Source organism: Coregonus lavaretus (assembly GCF_964263955.1).
Source record: "Coregonus lavaretus genome assembly, chromosome: 4".
Classification (NCBI taxonomy): domain Eukaryota; kingdom Metazoa; phylum Chordata; class Actinopteri; order Salmoniformes; family Salmonidae; genus Coregonus; species Coregonus lavaretus.
Window position 1 is genome coordinate 44,343,565 of NC_139991.1, and position 27,583 is coordinate 44,371,147.

General features: G+C 40.7%; 1 pseudogene across 1 annotated transcript in view; it reads left to right on the top strand.

Annotated features, from left to right (window-relative positions):
- The window catches only part of LOC311127439, a 43,494-nt pseudogene extending 16,701 nt beyond the window's left edge, over positions 1-26,793 (top strand). The window contains exons 13-18 of the transcript in view: positions 1,670-1,809; positions 1,974-2,113; positions 2,568-2,757; positions 3,320-3,414; positions 3,526-3,840; positions 26,650-26,793. The product of the transcript in view is annotated as an uncharacterized misc_RNA (transcript). The remainder of the gene's footprint in view (positions 1-1,669; positions 1,810-1,973; positions 2,114-2,567; positions 2,758-3,319; positions 3,415-3,525; positions 3,841-26,649) is intronic.
- Positions 26,794-27,583: the final 790 nt, after the last annotated feature.

Below are 27,583 nucleotides of genomic sequence, written 5' to 3' on the forward strand. Positions count from 1 at the left end.
GCTGGAGGATGAAGGCATTTGTTATCGTCTTCAGGAGAGGCCAAGGTTTGTTCATCATCACTACCCAGGAGGCACCACTCTGATCTCTCTGTGCCAGTCTTTGTGTGCGGCTCTCTGTGGATTCACCCAGGCTCACTGGCCTGTAAAGCAATCTAATCTTCACTGGACTGCAAGAGCCTTACTGCCTTTACAGAGAGCTGCAGGGCTAAACTGTAGCCAAACACTGAACTGGCAGTTTTTTATCGTTTTCAAATTAATGGCAACATTAATGATCTTTACTATCAATGGATAAAAAAACATATTACACATGTAACAGTCTTGGGAGGATAAAAGAGAGCGAGAGAGAGAGAGAGAGAGAGAGAGAGAGAGAGGGAGAAACAGGAGGATTCATTGGATAAATGGACTGACATTTTTGAAGGGAATCAATTCAGTTACCCCACTGAAACTTGCACTTGTGTGTAGCCTATGTTATGATGTGTAAACTATTTTATGATATGTGTTGTACTAAACAGTATATTAGAAAACCATTCATGATTGCTTTACATACAACATTTGGTCATTGACATACTGTATGTAGTCATTTGATGCTCTCTGGTGGCCTTTTAAGGCATAGCAGCACAGCACTGCCTCCCCATGCTCTCCCATACAGATGACAAAGATGGTGAATAATGAAGGTGTCGCATAAAGGCTGTTTACCTATCTCTTATGCTACATGTGGCGGCGATCTGCTTTTAATAGTGCAGACATAGAGGAGGTGTGAATATAGATGTGTTGCCATGACTCTTGCCCGCTGGCCTGCATGTATTCACTGAGTAGACTCTTGGACTACAACAAGTATGTATTCTGATTGCCAACAGTAGTAATATGTTGAGTGTGGCACTTGATAATCAACTGTATAATCATTCTCAATGTGGAGTGATTGACCTGTGCTCAGCCACCCTCTCCTTGCAACATGATGCAGGCAGGCAATAGATGAGAAAACAAAGTGCTTCAATAGGGTGAAGGCAGAGGTTGAATATGAGTACAGGCAGAGAGAGAGATGGAGAGAGAAGGAAAGAGAGAGACAGACATACAGATGTAGGATCTTAATTTGAGCCAGTTTGCTACAGCAGGAAAATAATTTTGCAGCAACAGGAAATGTGAATTATGATGTGGATTATAATTAATGGACATTTTTTGTAGGGGTTGATACATTTTCTGTTTGGGCAAATCAAGTCTGACATTTTAAAATGGAAATGACAAACTTTAGAAGCCTTTTGTAATACAATACAAGTTTGCATTTCTTGCTCTGCAGTACAAATCTCAGCAACAAAAGAGTGATCAAATTAAGATCCTACATCTGTACAGACAGACAGACATAGAGACATACAGGCAGACTAGGTCTATAGTAATAGGCTGCTCCAGTGTTCTGGAACTTGATGATGTCACAATGCCACTTTACCAGGGATGGAACACTAGTTATTATAAGGGAACATTATGAGGTAACGTTGCCACGGAAACACACTTCTAACAGAATCCCAGACCACATTAAAATTGTTAGACAAGCTCAGGAAGAGCGTGTTAGCTACATCTCTCAACCTATAACTGATTTGATTGATTACAACAGTACACTACCCTAGCGTGTTATGGGTCAGACACTTAGTGACCCTGTCCCTCTGGTCTCCCCTAGGGAGCAACCAAAGGAGACCCATAAACATAAAAATAAACCCAAGGAGAAGAGCATCCCTCCAGCCCTGACCTTTCTTCAGCTGTTTACACTGCTGAGCTGCGTCAGGATGAAGAAGACACCATTTGATCCCTCCCAGAGTGGTGAGGGGAGAAAGGCAACAACGATACACGATACGAACAACAATAATGACTCTGATACTGGTGAGTGTGAGGAGGTGTCAATTGACTAGTGCTGCTACATAGTACAATTATTTAGGCTTCACTTGGAGGAAATGTTTCACTTACAGGCTCTGACTATTCTGCAGGTGATGTGAAAAGGATCAAGGACAAGAGTAAAGGAAAGGTTCGGAAAGAGAAAGTTTGGATTGAAGTTCAGAAATCTCAGGACCACAAACGCAGAACGACACCGGAAACAGAAAAAGACATTAAACAAAGATCTAACTCGGTAAGACATCCAAACCTGCTTATCAATGAGGATTTGCCAATGCACTTGATAATTGATAATGACCACAATAAGGAAAACACAGTATATTGTGTTGAATTTGATACTTTGACACTGCTTGACAAATGTGATATTGTCACAATGCCCCTTCGGATGGGGTAGGCCCTACTAGTTAAAAAGTCTTAACGGAATCCATGGAACGTCCCAACTCTGACCTTACCCCCATTGAAGTTGAAATTGAAATGGTTAAGGTAAGGGTTAAGGTTAGAGTTAGGGTAAGGGTAGAGGTAAGGTTAGGGTTTAGGGTAGGGATGTCTCAAGGATCTCGGATAGCACTAACCCTAGTTATTATTGGGTAACATTTTGCCATGGAAACACACTAGAGCTCATTGGCTATTGATATTGTAGTTTGAAATATCAGTAGATTTCTAACTGATATACTGATTGTGACCCTGAGGTCTCCCCTGTGGAGAAAGCAAAGGAGACCCAGCAGAAAGAGAAGAAGCAGAGCATCTATCCAGCTGTGGCGGCCCTGCAGCTGTTCACTCTCTTCTGCTGTGGAGGGAAAGTCAAGCTGAAGAAAACTCGTCCCTCTCAGCACAGACAGAGTAAAAAGGACCAGGACGAAGATAATGCATCTGATACTGGTGAGTGTTATGGGTTGTCTGTTGATTAGATATAGAATGATATTGCTCCACTTGGAAAGATGTGTCTTCAAAATCAAAATGTCTAATCTAAACAGGCTCAGACTGGTCTGGAGGAGATGTTACAACCAAAAAGGTCAAGGACAAGAGTAATGGAAAGGTAGGGAGGGAGAAAGACTGGACTGAAGTCCAGCTATTGAAATCATCTCAAGACCACGAACCCAGAAGTACAACACCAGAAACAGACAAGGGAACTAATTTGGGACAAAGACCGAACTCTGTGAGACAAGCAAACATGCTGTATCATATTTTATTGTGAGCAAAAGATCTTTCCCATAATGTTTTATCATTGGGTATTGCAATTGTCTTATGCAGGCAAATCAAAGGACACCCCGGCAAGTGAAGACCCATGTGGAGAAAATTTACATAAGTCCTGACTCTTCGACTCTACCACGTGCCCACGTAAGTTACTGAAACCTGACTTACTATACGGACAGACAGAGATTCACACATCCAGGCAGTTTCCCCTCTGACCTCAACCTAACCCCCCTTTTCCTCCGGGTAGAGCTCCCTCTCCATCAGTTCTCCCTGGCTAGGAACCTGGCCATCCTCCCGCTGGAGTGGCAGCTACCTGGAGTCCCTCTGACCACCTCGTCTATGGCAACTAGGACAGAGAGAAAGCCATCCACTACCAACACTTCGACACAGGCGCAGACAGAAACACAGACAACAGATATGAACACAGACACACAGACCACTGCCACCTCTCAGAGACAGATCTCCATGGTGACCACCCAGTCATCAGAGACCATGACAGAGGTTCACACATCAGACTCAAGCACCCAGAACTCCACTCCTGACATGGCACTGACCCCTGAGAGCACTAAGGACATGATCGCTACTGATGAGGATGTGAAGGATGACTCTGCTGAAGATTTGATCTCCACCCTAACAGACACCTCTATGGAGAAATTCGTCAGTGAGACCAGCCTGAAAGCCCTCATCGCTGAGGATGAGGAAGATAACAATGAGATGAAGGATATGGCTGCCTCCGCTAGCCCTGCTACTGATAATGCCAATGAGGATGCAAAGCTACTGGAGCTACTTTATTATTATTATTATTATTACTTTATGACTACATGTTGACAGTGGAGACCGAGCTGTAGGCCTAATGAACATTTCAATATAGCAAAAGCTATGCTATGATCAATTAATAAAAACAGTTAATATTTCTGCAGCAAATGTTCACTACTGTTGATATTTGAAGCAGCCTGCTTAGGTTAGGCACATGTGTTTGAATTCACCAAATCTAATACATAAACAAAAAATATATCAAACCACTACAGGTAGGGAAGAGTGAATACATCAGCATTGAGTTAATTTGGTCAATAATGATCCATGGACATATTACATTCTGTAATATATGAAATAACAATCACCCACAGTGAATACAAAGCAGACATGTTCTATGTACCTCATGTTCATTGTACCTCATGTTTTCACACATCATGATGTAGTCCATGTAAGATAACTCTGGAGCGTGATCTTGTCGTTTCATCATCTTGAAGGGTGACAGAATAGTGAGCTTTATCCATGACTTTGAGAATGTAGTTATTTTATGAATTCTCACAGGTACGATTTCTGTCAAACTGCACTTTTCTGTCTCTGTCATGCCTGCGGTCACCAGATGTACAGCCTCCCCAGAGCTGCATATTCCAGTGGAATACATGCATGGATAATGAGCTGAGAGAAGTAGTTGCAGCACATCGTTTTAGGCTACAGCCAAGCTCTATCTTTAACCTGAGAAACATCTTAGTCCTACATGAGTGCACTCTCCACAACAAAGACCAGCCTGACATCAACATACTGTTGATAAAGTAGACATTGAATTAAATCAACATAACATAGACACTGTACATGTATTTTTGATGATTGTTAATCCAGAAAAGACGCAGAACATATTAACTCTGAAAGGGGAGAGAGAGAAGAGAGAGGGGGATGAATGGGTGGATAGAGGAGAGACAGTACAAGGGATGGTGAGATGTGTCCATTTATGAATTCAAATATTCAACTCCCCAATAAGAGGATCAAAGGTTCTCTCACCCAGGTGTACAAACAAACAGACATGCATGTACATACAGACATGCACGGACACACACCTACACACACAAAAATATCCACGCACACACCCACTACCTCTATCCACATGAAGTGGTCAGGGCATCACAGTGATCTAGCTACAAGGACATTGAGAGAAGCAATTTCTCTGCTCTAGAGACTGTAACATTGATGAGGTTCACTGGACGCTCAAACACACCTCCAACATGTCCGTGAAATAAAAGATTACATCATCATTTTAATCCAAGTACTTTTCATATGACTGCACAGTTAGATAAATATTACTACAGTGAGGACAATTAATAGAGATCCACACTCTTTTCACACTTCGGTAGGCTATCTATACATATCTTGTTGTGGCCCCGGACATGCACACCTGATTGTACTTGTCAACTAATCATCAAGCCCTTGACATCTGAATCAGGTGTTTTTGTCCAGGGCTACAATACAAATGTGTACTGGAGGACTGGAGTTGGGAAAAACTGTGATAATATAATACTATATGATACAGATTCTCTCTCTCTCTCTCTCTCTCTCTCTCTCTCTCTCTCTCTCTCTCTCTCTCTCTCTCTCTCTCTCTCTCTCTCTCTCTCTCTCAATTCAATTTCAATTTAAGGGCTTTATTGGCATGGGAAACGTGTGTTAACATTGCCAAAGCAAGTGAAGTAGATAGTAAACAAAAGTGAAATAAACAATAAATATTAACAGTAAACATTACACTCATAAGTTTCAAAAGAATAAAGACATTTCAAATGTCATATTATGTATATATACAGTGTTGTAACAATGTGCAAATAGTTAAAGTACAAATGGGAAAATAAATAAACATAAATATGGGTTGTATTTACAATGGTGTTTGTTCTTCACTGGTTGCCCTTTTCTTGTGGCAACAGGTCACAAATATTGCAGCTGTGATGGCACACTGTGGTTTTTCACCCAGTAGATAAGGGAGTTTATCAAAATTGGGTTTGTTTTCGAATTCTTTGTGGATCGCTGTAATCTGAGGGAAATATGTGTCTCTAATATGGTCATACATTTGGCAGGAGGTTAGGAAGTGCAGCTCAGTTTCCACCTCATTTTGTGGGCAGTGTGCACATAGCCTGTCTTCTCTTGAGAGCCAGGTCTGCCTACGGCGGCCTTTCTCAATAGCAAGGCTATGCTCACTGAGTCTGTACATAGTCAAAGCTTTCCTTAAGTTTGGGTCAGTCACAGTGGTCAGGTATTCTGCCACTGTGTACTCTCTGTTTAGGGCCAAATAGCATTATAGTTTGCTCTGTTTTTTTGTTTGTTCTTTCCAATGTGTCAAGTAATTCTCTTTTTGTTTTCTCATGATTTGGTTGGGTCTAGTTGTGTTGTTGTTGTTGTTGTTGTCCTGGGGCTGTGTGGGGTGTGCTCCTGAGTGGCGCAGTGGTCTAAGGCACTGCATCGCAGTGCTAACTGTGCCACTAGAGATCCTGGTTCGAATCCAGGCTCTGTCGCAGCCGGCTGCGACCGGGAGACTCATGGGCGGTGCACAATTGGCCCAGCGTCGTCCAGGGTAGGGAAGGGAATGGCTGGCAGGGATGTAGCTCAGTTGATAGAGCATGGCGTTTGCAACGCCAGGGTTGTGGTTCGATTCCCATGGGGGGCCAGTATGAAAAAAATATATATATAAAAAATAAATAAATGTTTTCACTAACTGTAAGTCGCTATGGATAAGAGCGTCTGCTAAATGACTAAAAATGTTAAATGTAAAATGTCTGTTTGTGTTTGTGAACAGAGCCCCAGGACAAGCTTACTTAGGGGACTCTTCTCCAAGTTCATCTCTCTGTAGGTGATGGCTTTGTTATGGAAGGTTTGGGAATCGCTTCCTTTTAAGTGGTTATAGAATTTAACGGCTCTTTTCTGGATTTTGATAATTAGCGGGTATTGGCCTAATTCTGCTCTGCATGCATTATTTGGTGTTTTACGTTGTACACGGAGGATGTTTTTGCAGAATTCTGCGTGCAGAGTCTCAATTTGGTGTTTGTCCCATTTTGTGAATTCTTGGTTGGTGAGCGGACCCCAGACCTCAGAACCATAAAGGGCAATGGGTTCTATAACTGATTCAAGTATTTTTAGCCAGATCCTAATTGGTATGTCAAATTTTATGTTCCTTTTGATGGCATAGAAGGCCCTTCTTGCCTTGTCTCTCAGATCGTTCACAGCTTTGTGGAAGTTACCTGTGGCGCTGGTGTTTAGGCCGAGGTATGTATAGTTTTTTGTGTGCTCTAGGGCAACGGTGTCTAGATGGAATTTGTATTTGTGGTCCTGGCAACTGGACCTTTTTTGGAACACCATTATTTTAGTCTTACTGAGATTTATGACTGTAAGTCGCTTTGGATAAAAGCGTCTGCTAAATGGCATATTATATTATTATTATTATTTACTGTCAGGGCCCAGGTCTGACAGAATCTGTGCAGAAGATCTAGGTGCTGCTGTAGGCCCTCCTTGGTTGGTGACAGAAGCACCAGATCGTCAGCAAACAGAAGACATTTGACTTCAGATTCTAGTAGGGTGAGGCCGGGTGCTGCAGACTGTTCTAGTGCCCTCGCCAATTCGTTGATATATATGTTGAAGAGGGTGGGGCTTAAACTGCATCCCTGTCTCACCCCACGGCCCTGTGGAAAGAAATGTGTGTGTTTTTTGCCAATTTTAACCGCACACTTGTTGTTTGTGTACATGGATTTTATAATGTCGTATGTTTTTCCAATTTGTATAGCAGACCCTCATGCCAAATTGAGTCAAAAGCTTTTTTGAAATCAACAAAGCATGAGAAGACTTTGCCTTTGTTTTGGTTTGTTTGTTTGTCAATTAGGGTGTGCAGGGTGAATACGTGGTCTGTCGTACGGTAATTTGGTAAAAAGCCAATTTGACATTTGCTCAGTACATTGTTTTCACTGAGGAAATGAACTAGTCTGCTGTTAATGATAATGCAGAGGATTTTCCCAAGGTTGCTGTTGACGCATATCCCACGGTAGTTATTGGGGTCAAGTTTGTCTCCACTTTTGTGGATTGGGGTGATCAGTCCTTGGTTCCAGATATTGGGGAAGATGCCAGAGCTAAGGATTATGTTAAAGAGTTTAAGTATAGCTAATTGAAATTTGTGGTCTGTATATTTTATCATTTCATTGAGGATACCATCAACACCACAGGACTTTTTGGGTTGGAGGGTTTGTATTTTGTCCTGTAGTTCATTCAATGTAATTGGAGAATCCAGTGGGTTCTGGTAGTCTTTAATAGTTGATTCTAAGATTTGCATTTGATCATGTATATTTTTTTGCTGTTTGTTCTCTGTTATAGGGCCAAAAAGATTGGAGAAGTGGTTTACCCATACATCTCCGTTTTGGATAGATAGCTCTTCATGTTGTTGTTTGTTTAGTGTTTTCCAATTTCCCCAGAAGTGGTTAGAGTCTATGGATTCTTCAATTACATTGAGCTGATTTCTGACATGCTGTTCCTTCTTTTTCCGTAGTGTATTTCTGTATTGTTTTAGTGATTCACCACAGTGAAGGCGTAGGCTCAGGTTTTCTGGGTCTCTATGTTTTTGGTTGGATAGGTTTCTCAATTTCTTTCTTAGGTTTTTGCATTCTTCATCAAACCATGTATCACTGTTATTACTTTTCTTTGGTTTTCTGTTAGAGATTTTTAGATTTGATAGGGAAGCTGAGAGGTCAAATATACTGTTTAGGTTTTCTACTGCCAAGTTTACACCTTCACTATTACAGTGGAAGTTTTGTCCAGGAAGTTGTCTAGAATGGATTGAATTTGTTGTTTCCTAATTGTTTTTTGGTAGGTTTCAACACTACTTTCCTTCCATCTATAGCATTTCTTAATATTATTCAGTTATTTTGGCTTTGATGCCTCGTGTTTGAGTATTGCTCTGTTCAAGTAGACTGTGATTTTGCTGTGGTCTGATAGGGGTGTCAGTGGGCTGACTGTGAACGCTCTGAGAGACTCTGGGTTGAGGTCAGTGATAAAGTAGTCTACAGTACTACTGCCAAGAGATGAGCTATAGGTGTACCTACCATAGGAGTCCCCTCGAAGCCTACCATTGACTATGTACATACCCAGTGTGCGACAGAGCTGCAGGAGTCGTGACCCATTTTTGTTGGTTATGTTGTCGTAGTTGTGCCTAGGGGGGCATATGGGGGAGGGAATGCTGTCACCTCCAGGGAGGTGTTTGTCCCCCTGTGTGCTGAGGGTGTCAGGTTCTTGTCCAAGTAATCTCTCTCTCTCTCTCTCTCTCTCTCTCTCTCTCTCTCTCTCCCTTCCTCTGAACCGTAGAGTTGTATTGTTAATTCCACAGACATCGCTCTGTCAGTGAGACCCCATGGAACAGACATAGCATCTCTTGTGTCACCCTAATAATAAATGATATATATTTTGAGGGAAACGCACTGTCTATTATTTAATTTGACAAGGGCAGGGCAGCACATACAAACTGCATTTAGTCCAATAAAAATACATGATATTATTAGGGTGATAAATAAAAGGCAGTTGCTCCATGACACAAGAGTACTCTGTAGTGGAACAAGAAGCTTACAGCACCAGGTATTCCCAGCCGGTGTTACTATTCCCATCCAATTATTATCCAGGCCCGACTCTGCTTAGCTTCCGAGATCAGGTGTATTCAGGCTGGTATGGCCATAAGCGAGTGAACAACTCTTGGTACACTATATAAAGACATGAACAAAATTGATCAGTGATTCGAATTTCCGTGCAACTTAATGAACCGACTAAAAACAAAGGCTGAATGTACTGCCTATATTTTTAGGGAAACGCTTTGTCTATTATTTAATTTGACCAGGGCAGGACAGCACATACAAACGGCATTTAGTCCAATAAAAATACAGGATATTATTAGGGTGATAAATAAAAGGCAGTTGCTCCATGACACATATATTTTGAGGGAAACGCACTGTCTATTATTTAATTTGATCAGGGCAGGTTAGGGTAGCACATACAAACCTCATTCAGTCCAATAAAAATACATGATATTATTCGGGTGATAAATAAAAGGCAGTTGCTCCATGACACAAGAGTACTCTCTAGTGGAACAAAAAGCTTAAAGCACCTGGTATTCCCAGGCGGTCTCCCATCCAAGTACTAACCAGGCCCGATCCTGCTTAGCTTCCAAGATCGGACAAGATCAGGCATATTCAGGCTGGTATGGCCGAAAGCGAGAGAACAACTCTTGGTACACTATATAAAGACATGAACAAAATGTATCAGTGATTCGTATTTCCATGCAACTTAATGAACCGACTAAAAACAAAGGCTGAATGAACTGCCTATATTTTCAGGGAAACGCACTGTCTATTATTTAATTTGATCAGGGCAGGGCAGGGCAGCACATACAAACTGCATTTAGTCCAATAAAAATACATGATATAATTAGGGTGATAAATAAAAGGCAGTTGCTCCATGACACAAGAGCACTCTCTAGTGGAACAAAATGCTTACAGCACATGGTATTCCCAGGGGGTCTCCCATCCAAGTACTAACAAGGCCCAACCCTGCTTAGCTTCCAAGATCAGGTGTATTCAGGCTGGTATGGCCGTAGGCTACGGATCAACTCTTGGTACACTATATAAAGACATGAACAAAATGTATCAGTGATTTGTATTTCCGTGCAGCTTAATGAACCGACTAAAAACAAAGGCTGAATGTACTGCCTATATTTTGAGGAAACGCACTGTCTATTATTTAATTTGATCAGGGCAGGGCAGGGCAGCACATACAAACTGCATTTAGTCCAATAAAAATACACGATATTATTAGAGTGATAAATAAAAGGCAGTTGCTCCATGACACAAGAGTACTCTCTAGTGGAACAAAAAGCTTACAGCACCTGGTATTCCCAGGAGGTTTCCCATTAAAGTACTAACCAGGCCCAATCCTGCTTAGCTTCCGAGATCAGACAAGAGCAGGCGTATTCCGGATGGTATGGCCGTAAACAAGTCAACAACTCTTGGTACACTATATAAAGACATGAACAAAATGTACCAGTGATTCGAATTTCTGTGCAACTTAATGAACCGACTAAATACAAAGGCTGAATGTACTGCCTATATTTTGAGGGAAACGCTTTGTCTATTATTTAATTTGACCAGGGCAGGGCAGCACATACAAACTGCATTTAGTCCAATAAAAATACAGGATATTATTAGGGTGATAAATAAAAGGCAGTTGCTCCATGACACATATATTTTGAGGGAAACGCACTGTCTATTATTTAATTTGATCAGGGCAGGTTAGGGCAGCACATACAAACCTCATTCAGTCCAATAAAAATACATGATATTATTAGGGTGATAAATAAAAGGCAGTTGCTCCATGACACAAGAGTACTCTCTAGTGGAACAAAAAGCTTAAAGCACCTGGTATTCCCAGGCGGTCTCCCATCCAAGTACTAACCAGGCCCGATCCTGCTTAGCTTCCAAGATCGGACAAGATCAGGCATATTCAGGCTGGTATGGCCAAAAGCGAGAGAACAACTCTTGGTACACTATATAAAGACATGAACAAAATGTATCAGTGATTCGTATTTCCATGCAACTTAATGAACCGACTAAAAACAAAGGCTGAATGAACTGCCTATATTTTCAGGGAAACGCACTGTCTATTATTTAATTTGATCAGGGCAGGGCAGGGCAGCACATACAAACTGCATTTAGTCCAATAAAAATACATGATTTTATTAGGGTGATAAATAAAAGGCAGTTGCTCCATGACATATATATTTTGAGGGAAACGTACTGTCTATTATTTAATTTGATCAGGGCAGGGCAGCACATCCAAACTGCATTTAGTCCAATAAAAATACATGATATTATTAGGGTGATAAATAAAAGGCAGTTGCTCCATGACACAAGAGCACTCTCTAGTGGAACAAAATGCTTACAGCACATGTTATTCCCAGGGGGTCTCCCATCCAAGTACTAACAAGGCCCAACCCTGCTTAGCTTCCGAGATCAGACGAGATCGGGTGTATTCAGGCTGGTATGGCCGTTAGCTACGGATCAACTCTTGGTACACTATATAAAGACATGAACAAAATGTATCAGTGATTTGTATTTCCGTGCAGCTTAATGAACCGACTAAAAACAAAGGCTGAATGTACTGCCTATATTTTGAGGAAACGCACTGTCTATTATTTAATTTGATCAGGGCAGGGCAGCACATACAAACTGCATTTAGTCCAATAAAAATACATGATATTATTAGAGTGATAAATAAAAGGCAGTTGCTCCATGACACAAGAGTACTCTCTAGTGGAACAAAAAGCTTACAACACCTGGTATTCCCAGGAGGTTTCCCATTCAAGTACTAACCAGGCCCAATCCTCCTTAGCTTCCGAGATCAGACAAGAGCAGGCGTATTCCGGCTGGTATGGCCGTAAACAAGTCAACAACTCTTGGTACACTATATAAAGACATGAACAAAATGTACCAGTGATTCGAATTTCTGTGCAACTTAATGAACCGACTAAATACAAAGGCTGAATGTACTGCCTATATTTTGAGGGAAACGCTTTGTCTATTATTTAATTTGACCAGGGCAGGGCAGCACATACAAACTGCATTTAGTCCAATAAAAATACATGATATTATTAGGGTGATAAATAAAAGGCAGTTGCTCCATGACACATATATTTTGAGAGAAACGCACTCACTATTATTTAAATTGATCAGGGCAGGGCAGGGCAGCACATATAAACTGCATTTAGTCCAATAAAAATACATGATATTATTAGGGTGACAGTTTTGGATGTTTTTGACGACAAGCATTCAATGCTAGCATGCGGTAGCACAGCATTCTACGATAACCGGAAGTTTACATCCATCCTGAGATTTAACCGGAAATACGTCATGCTCGTTGTGAAGAGTAAGAACGATTCGTGCTTTCATGTCAGTCTCCAATAACACCAGAAAAGTCACTAGATTTGTCGCTATTTGCTTTTTTGAAAATGTGTCGCTAGAGGGGTCTGAATACTCGCTAAATATAGCGACAAAGTCACTAAATTGGCAACACTGGAGGACACGACGAGAGGGAAAGTTCTGCTAACAAGTGCAACTACAAGGAGCTTGCAGCAGTAATTGCACGTTACGATGTTTTACTTGCTGAACATATGGAACTTTCTACTGTCTTTTCTGGGATGTCGAAATCAATTCAGTATGATTTGATAGCTTCCATCGCATCATCCATTAAAAGTTAGATTAAAGAGAGAGGTTGAAATGCGCTTTGCGCTTTCCTCCACCTATTTATTTAGCAAAGATGATAACACATAATCACTCCGGACAGACACAAGCAAAACTCATTACATAAATGTTGCAGCAGCCTAGGCTACACCTACACATTAGAGATCTGACATGCTGTATGGGATGAAAACAAGATAATTTTTTGGTCTGATCAACTGTAGGCTACTAATAGCAGATACACACAGCCTATGTGCGCTGTCCATCTGGTCAGGGTCAGCTAATTGGTAACGTTATGTATTTATAGCCCATTTGTGTGTCAGGAGAAAATGTGAATGTGATCAAATTTGGTTTATATTCAAAATTGGGCTAGGTAGGCTGCCTATACATTTTCAATCCAAAATGATTAACTGGAATTAATCAACATAATAGTGATGACAGATGTGAAGTAATTTTTTATAAGGCCTACAGTTGCATAGGCCTGCAACCCCCCCCAATTCCTGACATTTAATCCTAGTAAATATTCCCTGTCTTAGGTCAGTTAGGATCACAACTTTATTTTAAGAATGTGAAATGTCAGAATAATAGTAGAGAGAATGTTTATTTCAGCTTTTATTTATTTAATCACATTCCCAGTGGGTCAGAAGTTTACATACACTCAATTAGTATTTGGTAGCATTGCCTTTAAATTGTTTAACTTGGGTCAAACGTTTTGGGTAGCCTTCCACAAGCTTCCCGCAATAAGTTGGTGAATTTTGGCCCATTCCTCCTGACATAGTGGTGTAACTGAGTCAGGTTTGTAGGCCTCCTTGCTCGCACACGCTTTTTCAGTTCTGCCCACAAATGTTCTATAGGATTGAGGTCAGGGCTTTGTGATGGCCACTCCAATACCTTGACTTTGTTGTCCTTAAGCCATTTTGCAACAACTTTGGTAGTATGCTTGGGGTCATTGTCCATTTGGAAGACCCATTTGCGACCAAGCTTTAACTTCTTGACTGATGTCTTGAGATGTTGCTTCAATATATCCACATAATTTTCCTTCCTCATGATGCCATCTATTTTGGCCCTCTGTAGCTCAGCTGGTAGAGCACGGCGCTTGTAACGCCAAGGTAGTGGGTTCGATCCCCGGGACCACCCATACACAAATTAAATGTATGCACGCATGACTGTAAGTCGCTTTGGATAAAAGTGTCTGCTAAATGGCATATTATTATTATTTTTATTATTATTTTGTGAAGTGCACCAGTCCCTCCTGCAGCAAAGCACACCCACAGCATGATGCTGCCACCCCCGTGCTACACGGTCTTTCAGGATATGTCGATATAGGACTCGTTTTACTGTGGATATAGACTCTTTTGTACCTGTTTCCTCCAGCATCTTCACAAGGTCCTTTGCTGTTGTTCTGGGATTGATTAGCACTTTTCGCACCAAAGTACGTTTATCTCTAGGAGACAATGGTTCGCCCAATGGTTCGCTCAATGGTGACTACTTGTTTTATTCAGGTTTGAAAAATTGAGAACATGTTGTAGACGCACCAAGAGGCCTCTTATAACCAGAGGCATGCACACACCCACTCCACCATTGAGCGAACCATTGGTATTCTGAAGGGACGCTGGATGTGTTTGGACACAGCAGGTGGTAAGCTGCTTTACAAGCCAGAGAAGGTTTGAAAAATGGAGAACATGTTGTAGAATAATCTAATTCCAACAATTCATTTTATTTAGTTTTTCTAGCTTTTGATCATCTTTACACCGTTTTTAGGTTTGCAGAATAATCATGGCCTGTTGTGTGCTACACAACATCGCTATGAAGCGTGGTGTTCCACTTCCACTTCAGCCACCACACCAGGATGTGCGTCCTGAACCAGTGCTGGGACCAGACAACCGACTTGCCGTAATTTCTTGTTTTTTATTTGTTTTGTCCTTTAAATACCACAAATTAAACACATGAAATGACACAGGTTTCAGTGCGCTTTCTTTATATTTTTAAATGTGTGTTTATGTCTTTGAGTGTTTCTGATATTGTGGCCAGAGTAGAAGCGATTTCACAGATCTGCTCCTGGTTATCCAAGACCGCATCGAAGATGACACGTGCAGTTGGACGGGACCTGGGGGCACGTACAGAGGCAGGCCTATTGCAGGAAGGCCGAATGGCGTCAGGTTCCTCTTCACAGAGGGGTTGCCTGGATTGGAGATCTGTAAATAACAAAAATGATACTGAAAGTAAAACAGTCACAGTGCACTGATTTTTTATTTTTTTTTATGTTTCAGTTTGTTCAATATAGGCATACTGCAACAGCAATAGGATTTCAAACTGAATAAACTAGGAATTCAGGTGAGGACTCATTCACAGTCACATAGGCCCACATTTGGTTTGACAAACTGGTGTAAAATTCCTTTCCAATGGTGAGTTGCTTTCAGTTAAATTATGGCATGAAATTGTATAAATTCAGAAAGACTTGCTGATTCACTGGTGGGAGATGGCCTTGAAGGATATGAAGCTGTTGATATAGGGCCCTGGTCAGTGTCCAGTTGCTCCGCTGATGGCACACCTGAGAGTGCCGTCTCACCAATAATGGCCCCGATGCGTAAATAGTAAATAGTTATGCATGCTCAAGTTTTCAGTTTTTTTGTCTTAGTTCTTGTTTGTTTCACAATTAAAACATATTTTGCATCTTCAAAGTGGTAGGCATGTTAAAATCAATTTTAATTCCAGGTTGTAAGGCAACAAAATAGGAAAAATGCCAAGGGGGGTGAATAATTTCGCAAGCCACTGTAGGCATAATGGTGAATCCCCCAAAATAAGTAAAAGCCAATTTATGCTGGATCCGAAAATGTGGTCGGAGGCAGCCAATTGGATGGTGTGACGCAATTGCCAAATTGAGCTCTGTACCGCATCGGAGTGCAGCTCCAAATGTTGAAATAATGCGGAGGGCTCCGTATAGCTCCGCATTGACATGATTGGTTGACGGTAGGTGAGGGCGGGAGGTCCTGTATAAACACAAACTCACTTCCTTGACAACTTCCTTCACAACAGCTCTGTGCTGCTCGGCGAAGCGCAAGAAGTATGAAGATTGTGTGTGCAAAGCACCTGAAGCTTTAAGCTTGTTTCCACACAATTCATTCAGTATATTTATAAGCTACTTGTGTTATCGTACAGTCTGCAATGTTTACCTGATGAAGGAATGTTGTTAATTAACACCAGTGTTACTGTTATAACCGTAACAAAAAGAAAAGTGCACCTGCACTTTGTTTCATTATCAGTGGTCTACATGGTCTGGGAATGTCGTGGTCAGATCAACAAATACAAGTAATAAAGATTTACTTTACTGTAATTGAAATATTTTTTACAAATCTTTATTCATATGTCGTATCTGATGAATGGTGGTCATTATTGCTGTCAACAAAGAGTCCGTTTTATGCTGCATCGTGTTAGAGGCTTTTATTAAAATCACGTGGTTACAGCTTAAATGACAGGTGACATGACACCCGGAGAACGGCTCCTCCGATTGCCATGGCCGTTCTGACGTCTTCCTCGCCTAACCCCCCTATTTATAAACAACGAAGCTGACCTCTTCTGGCCAATCCCCAGTCTCCAAGACACTTCCGGTCTGCTGGATGTGGCGTTACACCTAAAACCTTCCCTCTGGATACTAACATAAACACATTCCATTTCTTCATGAAAACAATTTAACAAAGGCATAATCTTCAGATACTATATTCCCCCCTTCGAGACGAACTAAACGTCTCGAAAACAAACAGAATAGGATTATGACTAGTAACAATTTATCTTATTGAGTATCTTTAACATTAAACCAAAAACATTCTTCTCTAGAGTGTAAATACCTTTCTATGCAATAACTGTTTATGAAGTGTGAATACATTACTATGAAATATGAAGAAATCTCTATGGAGTGTAAATACATTACTATGAAATATGAAGAAATCTCTATGGAGTGTAAGAGCGAAAAAACTGTCCGGCAGCCATCTTTTCAGATATCCATCCATCAATCAAGACAGTAAAATTCTCTCACGGTCCCTCTGCCCCAGGCAACCACCGTCGGTACTCCAGATAACCTCATAAACCATGTAAATGCATTTTGAAACTATGATGCAATTAAATACACATGTAAGCCCCTGCAAACAAAATCCTATCCAAAAACATCCACTGTACGGCTGGTCAACCCATCGGATCGTACAATGAATCTCTCCCTTCCTAGCCTCTCTGTCCCTAAACATTCACGAAATAAACACAAACATCTAAGATCCTCACATGTATTCAATAACATCAAACATCATTCTACAAAAATTAATACCTGAGACTATTACACAATTATGTATTACACATGTCTATATTTCATTGCAGACACTGGAATGTAGTCCACTACACTTCATCTCCCTGTAGTCTTGACTTGGATGAATGGATTGTTGATGATGAAATCAGCCACACCCTCCTTGTTTCATCTCCTCCAGTCATATTGTCCCTTCATATTGTCTTTGTTTGAATATTTCAATCTCCACATGTTCTCCCAAATGCTTCTGGAATGAAAAGAAAAGAAACGACCAAACAGTATCTTTTGCAAAACAACCCTTTCAAATTAAACATCAATATCCACTAAGAATATAAACTGATATATAAATGATGCATGAATCACATAAACCTATTCCCCCCTTTGATTCATAAATCATACCAACATCACCCCAATATAAAAAAAAAATAAAAAAAACATTTGAAAAATCATCCAATAATCAAAAATGATATTTATCCATTCAGTTCCACTGGTCCATCTTTATCCAGTTCAGGAAGTCAACACCGGCATCTGAGTGTTGTCTCCAGGAATCACTCTCCAACCTATCTCAATATCAAAGCTTTCTCAAAGGTCAGTAACAAATTACAAACATCACACAGTGTTATCAAAGCTGAAACTAAAATCTGACCCATCACTGCCCCTACTGGCCTAACTGATCTTGCAACCAAGTCTTCCAAATGCATCCCTTATTTAACCCCAGTGATATTATCTGAAAGTATAACTAATATTTATCACTATGATCTTCCCAAATGTTACACCATACCATGAATAAAGTCCCCCCTTCTCCCTTAGACTTATCCTTCAATGATAGGCTTGAAGCCTATGACATGTCCCTTTTCATCCTATTTTGAACTCTAGTTTCAAATTGATCTGTGTTCGGTGCTACTCCTCTTTTAATAGTAAAAGCCTCATATGGAAGCTTCAACGTTGACATGTAACCAAATCCTGTCCATTCATAATGTAAGAATATATATTTTATCATCACAAACCCACCAAATATCTCTAAAATTCTCCATAGTCACATTGTCAGTCAAAAGCTAATCGTTTAACCATCAAAGTCCTGCTCTTCTTACTACCTGGTACCTAAAAAGTAACATATTTCTCATTACTACCCTTAAGGTCATGCTTATCCAAAGTTATCATATAACATCCCAATCTGATCTTCCCATAAACACACCCCCTACCTCACATGTTTCATTAGAACAAAAACAACCTTTAGCCCTCAATGTTTCACCTGAATACTTCAGGATTCCGTTGTTACCTGATTTTCCTTTCCCATTTAACAATTCCCATAGGGTAATTAATTTAACCAAGAACACTTAAACCTAGGCTTAAACCACTGTTCTGACAACGACATTATTTTATCTGTCAATGACTGTTGCTGATACCACAGTCATGACAAAGCATAAGACTGAACCATACCTGATAGAGGCCGCGCGACCGTCTAACATGTCTGGTGCTGGAATTCTCAACAGACATGGACCCTCAAGATTCCTCACTGATCTTACAGAATGAGTTAATCTATCTCTAATTTCCACAACAGAAGAACGAGCGGTACTGATCAGATACCTCTCCTTGTCTGTCATCAAAATCAAAGATCTCATCCTGTCCTCCATGATGAATCTATATTCTCTCTACTACTATCTGTTCTCCTATTTTAACCCCATTTGTACTATCATTGACAGCACTCTCCATCCGTAACATAACCCATGAGTCTAAAATTCCCCATTTAATTTCAGAAAAGTTGTTGTCGATGTCATACTCCCTCTTTTGCTATTGCCATCGTATCACTAATCCCTTCCAAAGTTACCATTAAAGTAGTTGATTTAGCTGCTGTATCAACCCTAATTACTTCTAGTGCAAAAGTTCCCATTATCCTCTGTGTATTATCTACTGTTAGAGTGACTACTGTAATCTACTCCTCCTGAACTCCTTCGGTGACTGCGGAAGCTTCAACAGATTTCAAATCTTCCATTATAGGCATCACTTTACGAATTACATAGCCCTTTAACCCATAATTCTTAACCGGAACAACTTCTAATGCTTGCCCTAAATAAGCATACATATATTCTCCCTGACCTTTCTCTGTAACATTACGCAACATAAGTGAACAATCACTCCTAACCCTCTTCCAAACTATACCTCCTTTCCTTTGACTAGGTGCAACAGCTTCTACTCCTGGTCCTGATAACAATACTTATTCTCCATAATTATCTCTCCATATGGGAGAAACGTCCCCATCCTAACCCTAATAACAGTCTTTTCCCCCTATAATTGGTGCTTTATTGGTTCCCTTATAACCAAATGCGATATATTTATGGCTTTAATACCTATCAATGTTGAAAGAGTTAACTTGCTTCTCACTGTTGTTATAATAGACTGAAGTGTTAATGTCCTTAGTTACTCCTAGTTTTTCCCCCAATATAAAAGTTGTCTTTGCTTGTACTTCCATCTATCACCACTAGTGTCACTTTTTCCCCAAATCTCAGTCCTTTCTCTCATCCCTGACTTTCAAACTTTTGATTACACAAAATACACCTATAATGACCTTGATCTTCCTACTCTACAGTGTCCTTCACCATTGTTCTCTCTCTTACTACTACCTTTGAAATTTAGCTTACTGTCTCAGAGTTCCTTCAACCCTAATCTACTCCTAACTTATTTTAATCTAATCTTTTCTCTCATAACATTTACAACTTTTCCCCCTGATTTTCACACAATCCCTTACCACCAAATGTTTAGAATATGTGATTGGGAAAGTTCCCCACCTGCTTCTGACTCATTACACACAGACTTGGCAAACGTCTAAACACCTTTTAGCCTAGCCTGAAATCCCTTAGTGTAAGAATGTAACCCAGAATAATAGTCACCCCCTTTTAACTTTATTTTCCCAGACAGATTGTCTAATAGACAGTCGTCTAGTGTACATTTTATTGTACAATTCAATTTAAACAATGCATCTCTTCCCAACACTGCAATAACAGTTTCTTCTAATATTAGTATGTCTATTTTGATTTCTCTTTGATTTTTATAGCAGAGCTCCATTGATTCCCTAACTTCAATTGTTAGCTATTTTCTCTTCTTCTCTAATCGATTCCCTCAGCAATGCACCCCCCTTCCGGATCTTCTAGACACTAACAGGTGATCTTCACTTGCTACTTCATCTTCCTCTGTTGTTTTCTCCCGACTCATTTTCATCACAGGTAAAGTACCAATCTGTCCACAATTATAACAGTCTTCTGAAAGTTGCTGAAAGTGTAGCTGAAATCTTCCTCCTTTTTCTTCTTTGTTCTTCTCCAATTCTTGGGATCCTCTCAGCAGTTTCTCCTCTTCTGTATCTTCAACTGTGTTACTTCTAAACTATTTGCTTTATCCAGGCATGATAAGCATCGGTCTATATCTCCTATTTCTTCTTCGCCAGTCATTGGAGGATAAAATCCTCTTGAACATAAAGCACCCTTAATCTCCCTCTTTTCTTCATCTTCAACTTCCATCAGAGATCAAATCTCGTGTATCCTTCTTCCTTCAACTTCCATCTGATCACAGAGTCATATCCACCCATGCATGACCTCTTCATCATCACTCTCATCTTCATCCTCCTCGTCTTCTTTAACCTCACTCTTCTCTTCCAGACATCTCATTTCCTTCCTTCTGGAGTTCTGGATTCATCTTTATCGTCGTTTCTGCTTGTCCTCTATCTATTATTCATCTTCATCTCTGATGCCATAATCACCCTGCTGGATGATCACTGAAAGCTGAGGATAAACATCCCTAAGCTGTACTTTTTCTTCTCGTAAGGTGAGTGTCTTTTTGCTGAATCCGTATGTGAGAAAGGTGTACTAACTTCTGCCATTAGTTTTTCTAACCCTACTTTCTAACCCTACTTGAATTAAAGGATTACTATTTTTCCCCTATAAACAACTCCAAATAAATCCAAATAAATCAATTTTTATTCCTATGTCACCAATTTATCAATTAGTGTTGGCTATCTTACCACAACCCATCAACTGCCAGTAAATGCAAGTTAGTCATCTTCAGACTAAAATACCCATAAACAAAGCCTGTAACCCCTTGCTCTATAACCCATAATTATCATAAATTTACAGAAGAATGTCAGTCTTCGATTCCCAACACATCTGTAATCAAACCCCAGTGATACACAGAGCTTCCAAAATGCAATTTTTAATGAATCATTTGCCAAGCCTATGTAAAATTGTCATAACATCACATATCTTGTAACAGTCTCAAAACCTTATTTTTTGACTTGATCCTCTGCAGCGTTACGTGATCACTTCCTGTATCTCCTCGCTCCCCCTCTCTCCTGTCTCTCATGACAAGGGACAAAGACACAAAAACAGCTTTTAGTAGTTAATGCCATCACTGAGTATTTCCAACCATTCAATATTAATTCGTTCTACATTATTCACTCTAAGACTAAACTCAGAACTAAATAGATCGCTCAAAAACATTATTTTATTTTAATCCGTTATTTAATTATTTAATTCAATTTATTATAATCCGCTACCATATATCTAATTTATAAATTCAATAGGTTCCAAAACAAGTTTCATCTTTAACCAATCGCAGTTTAAACTAGAATCATCGTATTAAAATTTCTCCTCTGTCTGTCTATCTTTTTTCCCTTGCAGGGTAACGCCAAATGGGACCTATGACCTTAACCCACCATTTTGTTTTGTAGGCTTAGCCCAACCTCATGTCGTAGTTTTTAGCCCCGTAAAATCAACACGTGTCCTAATCTCGTGTCATAAACTCCCCCTTTCTGTAGTGTAGTATCGCAAAATTAAACGCATGCGCACAGCCATTCAAAAATCCCTTTTCACCATGGAATGAAGATTCTCTACTCTCTCTCCCCAAACAGACAGAATAACACTCCAGCTGTAACTCCCGTTTCCCCCTTATAGTCAAACAACATTTAACAGCGCTCACAAAACATATAACCTGACTTACACACAGAGACAAATTTAAGAGACTTTAATCCATCGCAATGGAATCTCTAAGGATACGTTAGCATGTAGCACACAACACAATTAGCATTTAGCATTAGCCTCTAGCCACGATGTACCATGTAGCATGAAACACACTCCCATTTAGCCTTGACATTAGCCTTAGCCTCTAGCTAACTGCGGCCTACTACACAATCACACACCCTGCACTGGCCTAATTATTTTGAACCTATTTCTCCTACCGTTTTTGTTGCCGAGAATTAATTACCATTACACCGAGAAATCAGACCTAATCAAACACCCCGTCGGACGAGAGTCAAATCATAATCACAATCAGATAAATTCCACCAACCCGAGTTCTCTTCAAAAACTCACCGAATATACATTCTATTGTACACACGGGTTTGCCAGCCCATTATCTAAAATGGCCCCCTCGGGGTCTTAAAGCGGTCCAGTGCCCTAAAGAATGCGCATATCTGAATTTCCAACCATTGTCACCCGTCACCAATGGAATATACACTTTCAATACTTAAATCCTACCGTTTAATGCTCTAAATTCCAATTATCTGCCGTTTCAATGGAATAACATTTTAGCAGACTCTAGTCAACAGCAACAACGCCACCCGAGGCAAGGTCGAAATGGTACATCTCTCCAGTGTACACAAGTCGTATCCAATCTAACAAACTCCGAAGCGGTAAGAAAACACTCACAATTTTTTTTGGCCATGCTTCAGAGCAGGTTAGCCTGGCGGTTGACTGAAACAAGGAAGAGACGCAAACCCAACCCCACGTTGGGCGCCATTATGTCGTATCTGATGAATGGTGGTCATTATTGCTGTCAACAAAGAGTCCGTTTTATGCTGCATCGTGTTAGAGGCTTTTATTAAAATCACGAGGTTACAGCATAAATGACAGGTGACATGACACCCGGAGAACGGCTCCTCCGATTGCCATGGCCGTTCTGACGTCTTCCTCGCCTAACCCCCCTATTTATAAACAACGAAGCTGACCTCTTCTGGCCAATCCCCAGTCTCCAAGACACTTCCGGTCTGCTGGATGTGGCGTTACACCTAAAACCTTCCCTCTGGATACTAACATAAACACATTCCATTTCTTCATGAAAACCATTTAACAAAGGCATAATCTTCAGATACTATACATAACTACGCACCCCACACACACTTGACATGCCATAGCAATAAGGTGTATGCCCAACTACAACTTGGTCAGGGATTGTCCAAGAGAAACGTAGTTATTTCAAGCTCCTCTTGTGTCTCATTGTAAGTAAATTGAGCTCCTTGACCGAGAGTGACAGTCAGTCAGGTAGATGTATAGGTTGGAACTGAGGAGTTGAGACAGCCTTACAATGCTTGCACAGCAAAAGGTGGATTCTTTGGCCGTCATAGTTAGGGTCCAGTGGTCTGTCATAATCCCCATGCGCTTCAGGGGTAACACCACAGGCTTCCCCACTCTGCTCCCAGCAGCCCCCTAGTGTAGACACAGAATGGGACACACTCCGCTTCCTCCTCCACTTAGGTTCTGGAACCACACCTGATGGGAGAAGAGAAGTGTTAGTGTGCACTGTAGTTTGTGTCAACAGCTGGACTGACCACTACTTGAACAACATTTTGTCTGTGCCATGCAAGAAACTACTTTCCGTAGGTTCTGTAACCATTTCTGAGGATAAAATTAGTGTGTGACAGACTAAATTACGTTGGGCCATGAAGCAAACAGATTTACTTGAACTGAAGCTGTCTCAATTTACAGGAAATCAGTACTTATGATTTCATATCACTAAAGTAATCTGATGTTTTATGGATCTATTGTCACTCTTGTTGATTGGTTAAGACAGTCATGCTGTATGACTGTGAGTAAATTTGAAACCGAAAGGGATGTTGGAATATAATTTATTAATGACTCTGTAAGTGTTGATGCCGTCTGGCTGTGTGTCATGTTCAGTGTGTGAGCCAGCTTGGCTCTTTCATCATAAGACTGGTACTTATTTGGTTGAATGGTTTTCTCCAGGTTCAAGATTTGATTGGTCTGGTGTGTTTAACTTTGCTGTCTGTATTGCCTCAGTCTCAGATTAGAGAAAAGTACACAGTAAACACATAATGGCCCTTCACAGCTCCATTTCAATTCTGTATCACCCTATTGAACAATTCAAGTTTTATGAATATCCTGTCGTTTTTCAGATTTCACAGCTGTTTTAGTTTTAGGTATGCTGATTGGACTGGTATTTTAAAAAGTAAATTGCAGTTAACACATCCCTTAACTCACCTTTGTTCTTCTCTTTTCCACTGCAGCTGCCTCGAGTCCATCTAGTGTGTCCCCTGAACTCCAGGCTGTGGCCCTGAGATGATACCTCCACCTTGGGCATGGAGAGGGCAACAGGCAGGGGTAGGATGCATGCTGAGTATGCACAGTCCTGCAGTCGATGCTGGGACAGAATGGCTCCAAAGCTGGCCAACTCGGAGAGTAGGGCACCAGACCTGATGCCTCAATATCATGTTTGACCTCTGGGGTTCAATGTTGTACTGGTCTTGACCTGACTGATGCCTGGACAGCCTGATCTGAGCTTGTAGAGGGTGGTCTGTGCTGTAGACTGGTGCATGATGGGTCGCATGTGGTCCAGAGAAAAGTGGTCCAGACAGCCACTGGGCAGCCAAACCCTGGATTGTTGGGATTCATCTTGAACCCATGTCCTCTCTGTTGATCATAAGTTGTTGTTTCCCTTCCTTTACAAAGGGTTGTCATTGATGTCTGTGCTGTAACTCTCTTTCTTATTCAGTAACCACATTTCCATCCACAGTTTCTATGTAAGTAAAGTCATTTCATATACACTACCAGTCACAAGTTTGGGGACACCTACTCATTCAAGGGTTTTTCTTTATTTTTACTATTTTTTACATTGTAGAATAATAGTGAAGACATCAAAACTATGAAATAACACATATGGAATCATGTAGTAACCAAAAAAGTGTTAAACAAATCAATACATATTTTATATTTGAGATTCTTCAAATAGCCACCCTTTGCCTTGATGACAGCTTTGCACACTCTTGGCATTCTCTCAACCAGCTTCTTGAGGTAGTCACCTGGAATGCATTTCAATTAACAGGTGTGCCTTCTTAAAAGTTAATTTGTGGAACTCTTCCAAGTCAAGGTAAGCTTTTGGTTTGACTAATTTATTGCCACTTGGGCAGGCCGGTGTAAGTGATTACTGACTGTACACTGTAACATTACATTGTAGCGGGTTTACTAACGTGCTCTTTTAGCTATGTTGACTATGACATTACTTTAGCTAATATGGTGACAACGATGTAGGCCGTGTGTAGTGGTTAGGATATGGTTTGGCTTGGAAAGTTTTTTTTCGCCTTGTCACATACAGCGGATGTGTTATGCATTGAAGTCCACAAGCCAATGGAAAAGGTAAGAGGAGGAATACAACGTGGCTGCTATAAAAGTGAATTGTGTTTACGAGTGATCAGGGGTGTATTCATTCTGCCGATTCTGTTGAAAAATGTTTCTTAATCAGAAGCAAACAGAACGAAATGGGGATAAACATACCTGAATTTGTCCAATAGAAACTCTTGTTTGAAACTGTTGGACTAATGATTACACGCTAGATCAGCTAGATACAGGCAAGGCGTGTGCAAGGCGGTATTGAATGTGCCACTGTCTGTCACCTCAAATTTTTCTCTCGACTTGTGTGCACCTAAGTTGTAAACTTTCATTAATAGGCTGGGTTGTAGCAACCTCATGATGGGTATAGGGAAAATTTTTATATCATGTTGTAGCCTAAACCTATTGCTGTTACATTGAACTGGGTGAATGCACACCCGTCACTATGGGCGGGCCATAGGGGGCCGGACCCGCCCCCAAAAATGCTTGTGCCCCCCCACTTGAGGCACAGATCTCTTAAAAAGATTACTTTAATTTTATATTATAATAGTTGCTAATTTTGTGTTGCATTAATGTTGCATTCTTTATCATTAAAACATTAAAAATATAAAGAAACAATGGTGTGATTTTGTTTGATTGATGGGAATCTACACTGCAACAGCCTATCACAGCCTTAATAAAAAGAAAGTTAGGCTACGTACGTGACGTAGCCTACGTCAGTGTAGCCGCTTAACAGTTTTCGCGCATTTTTTAAAGCTGGATGAGTTTTCGCTGGCTTACTCGCTTCAGTTCGTCATGGATATCCTTAAGTGGTTAAAAAGCCCACCAACAGTCTTCTATGCCAAATTGGATATCACACTGACGCCTCCTGATGTTGTAGTTGAAGAAGGAGACCCTGGACGACAGTCTGAGCCTGATGCTAGTAGCTCCGTGGAGTCCGACCCTGGACCTGGCAGGACCTGCAGGTCAAGTGCAACTGGGGCAGCATTTGGGCCACAACTGCCTGTTGAATCAGTGGGTGTGAGTGACCTCGGCATGGACAAACCCAAACAGGTTGTGTTGAGGAAATATCCAGTCAAAATGTTTGGTTAAAAAAAACGATCATTTTCCTCTAGCTGGTATTTGAACAGGGACTGGCTTGAGTACTCGGTGGAAAAGGACTACGCATTTTGTTATGCGTGCAGGAAATTCAAATCTGTATCATCGGACGCGACCTTCTCCATTAAGGGGTTTAATGATTGGAAAAATGCAATTGGAACAGGCAAGGGCTTAAATAAGCATGCATCTTCAAAAGAACATTTAGCCTGTGAAGCAATGTGGAGAGATTCAGAAAAACATAGAGAGACAGGAAAAGAGATTTCCACTCTCTTAAATTCAGAGCAACTGGCTCGCAACAGATACTACATGTCAGCTGTAATTGATATGCTGGAGTTTTTAGTGGTGAATCAATTGCCGTTACGTGGAGATAATGCTGGTTTTGCCAGTGTGCTAGATGATAATAGCTCAATGGGGCTGTTTTTGTCTCTCTTTGAGCACACCATGCGCAAAGATCCCGAACTGACACGGATTACAAAAACAATCCCACAGAATGCACGCTATACCAGCCCACAGATACAAAACAAGATTATCGAAATGATGAGCAAACTCGTGACAGAGGAGATAGTGAGACAAGTCGGCGATAGCTGGTATTCAATTAAAGTGGATGGCACACGGGATCCTTTAGGCCAAGAAAACATATCTGTAGTTGTGCGTTTTGTTGACAAACTATGGTCTGTGTGAGCACCTCTTGGTAATGGCCACATCTGAGAAAGGTG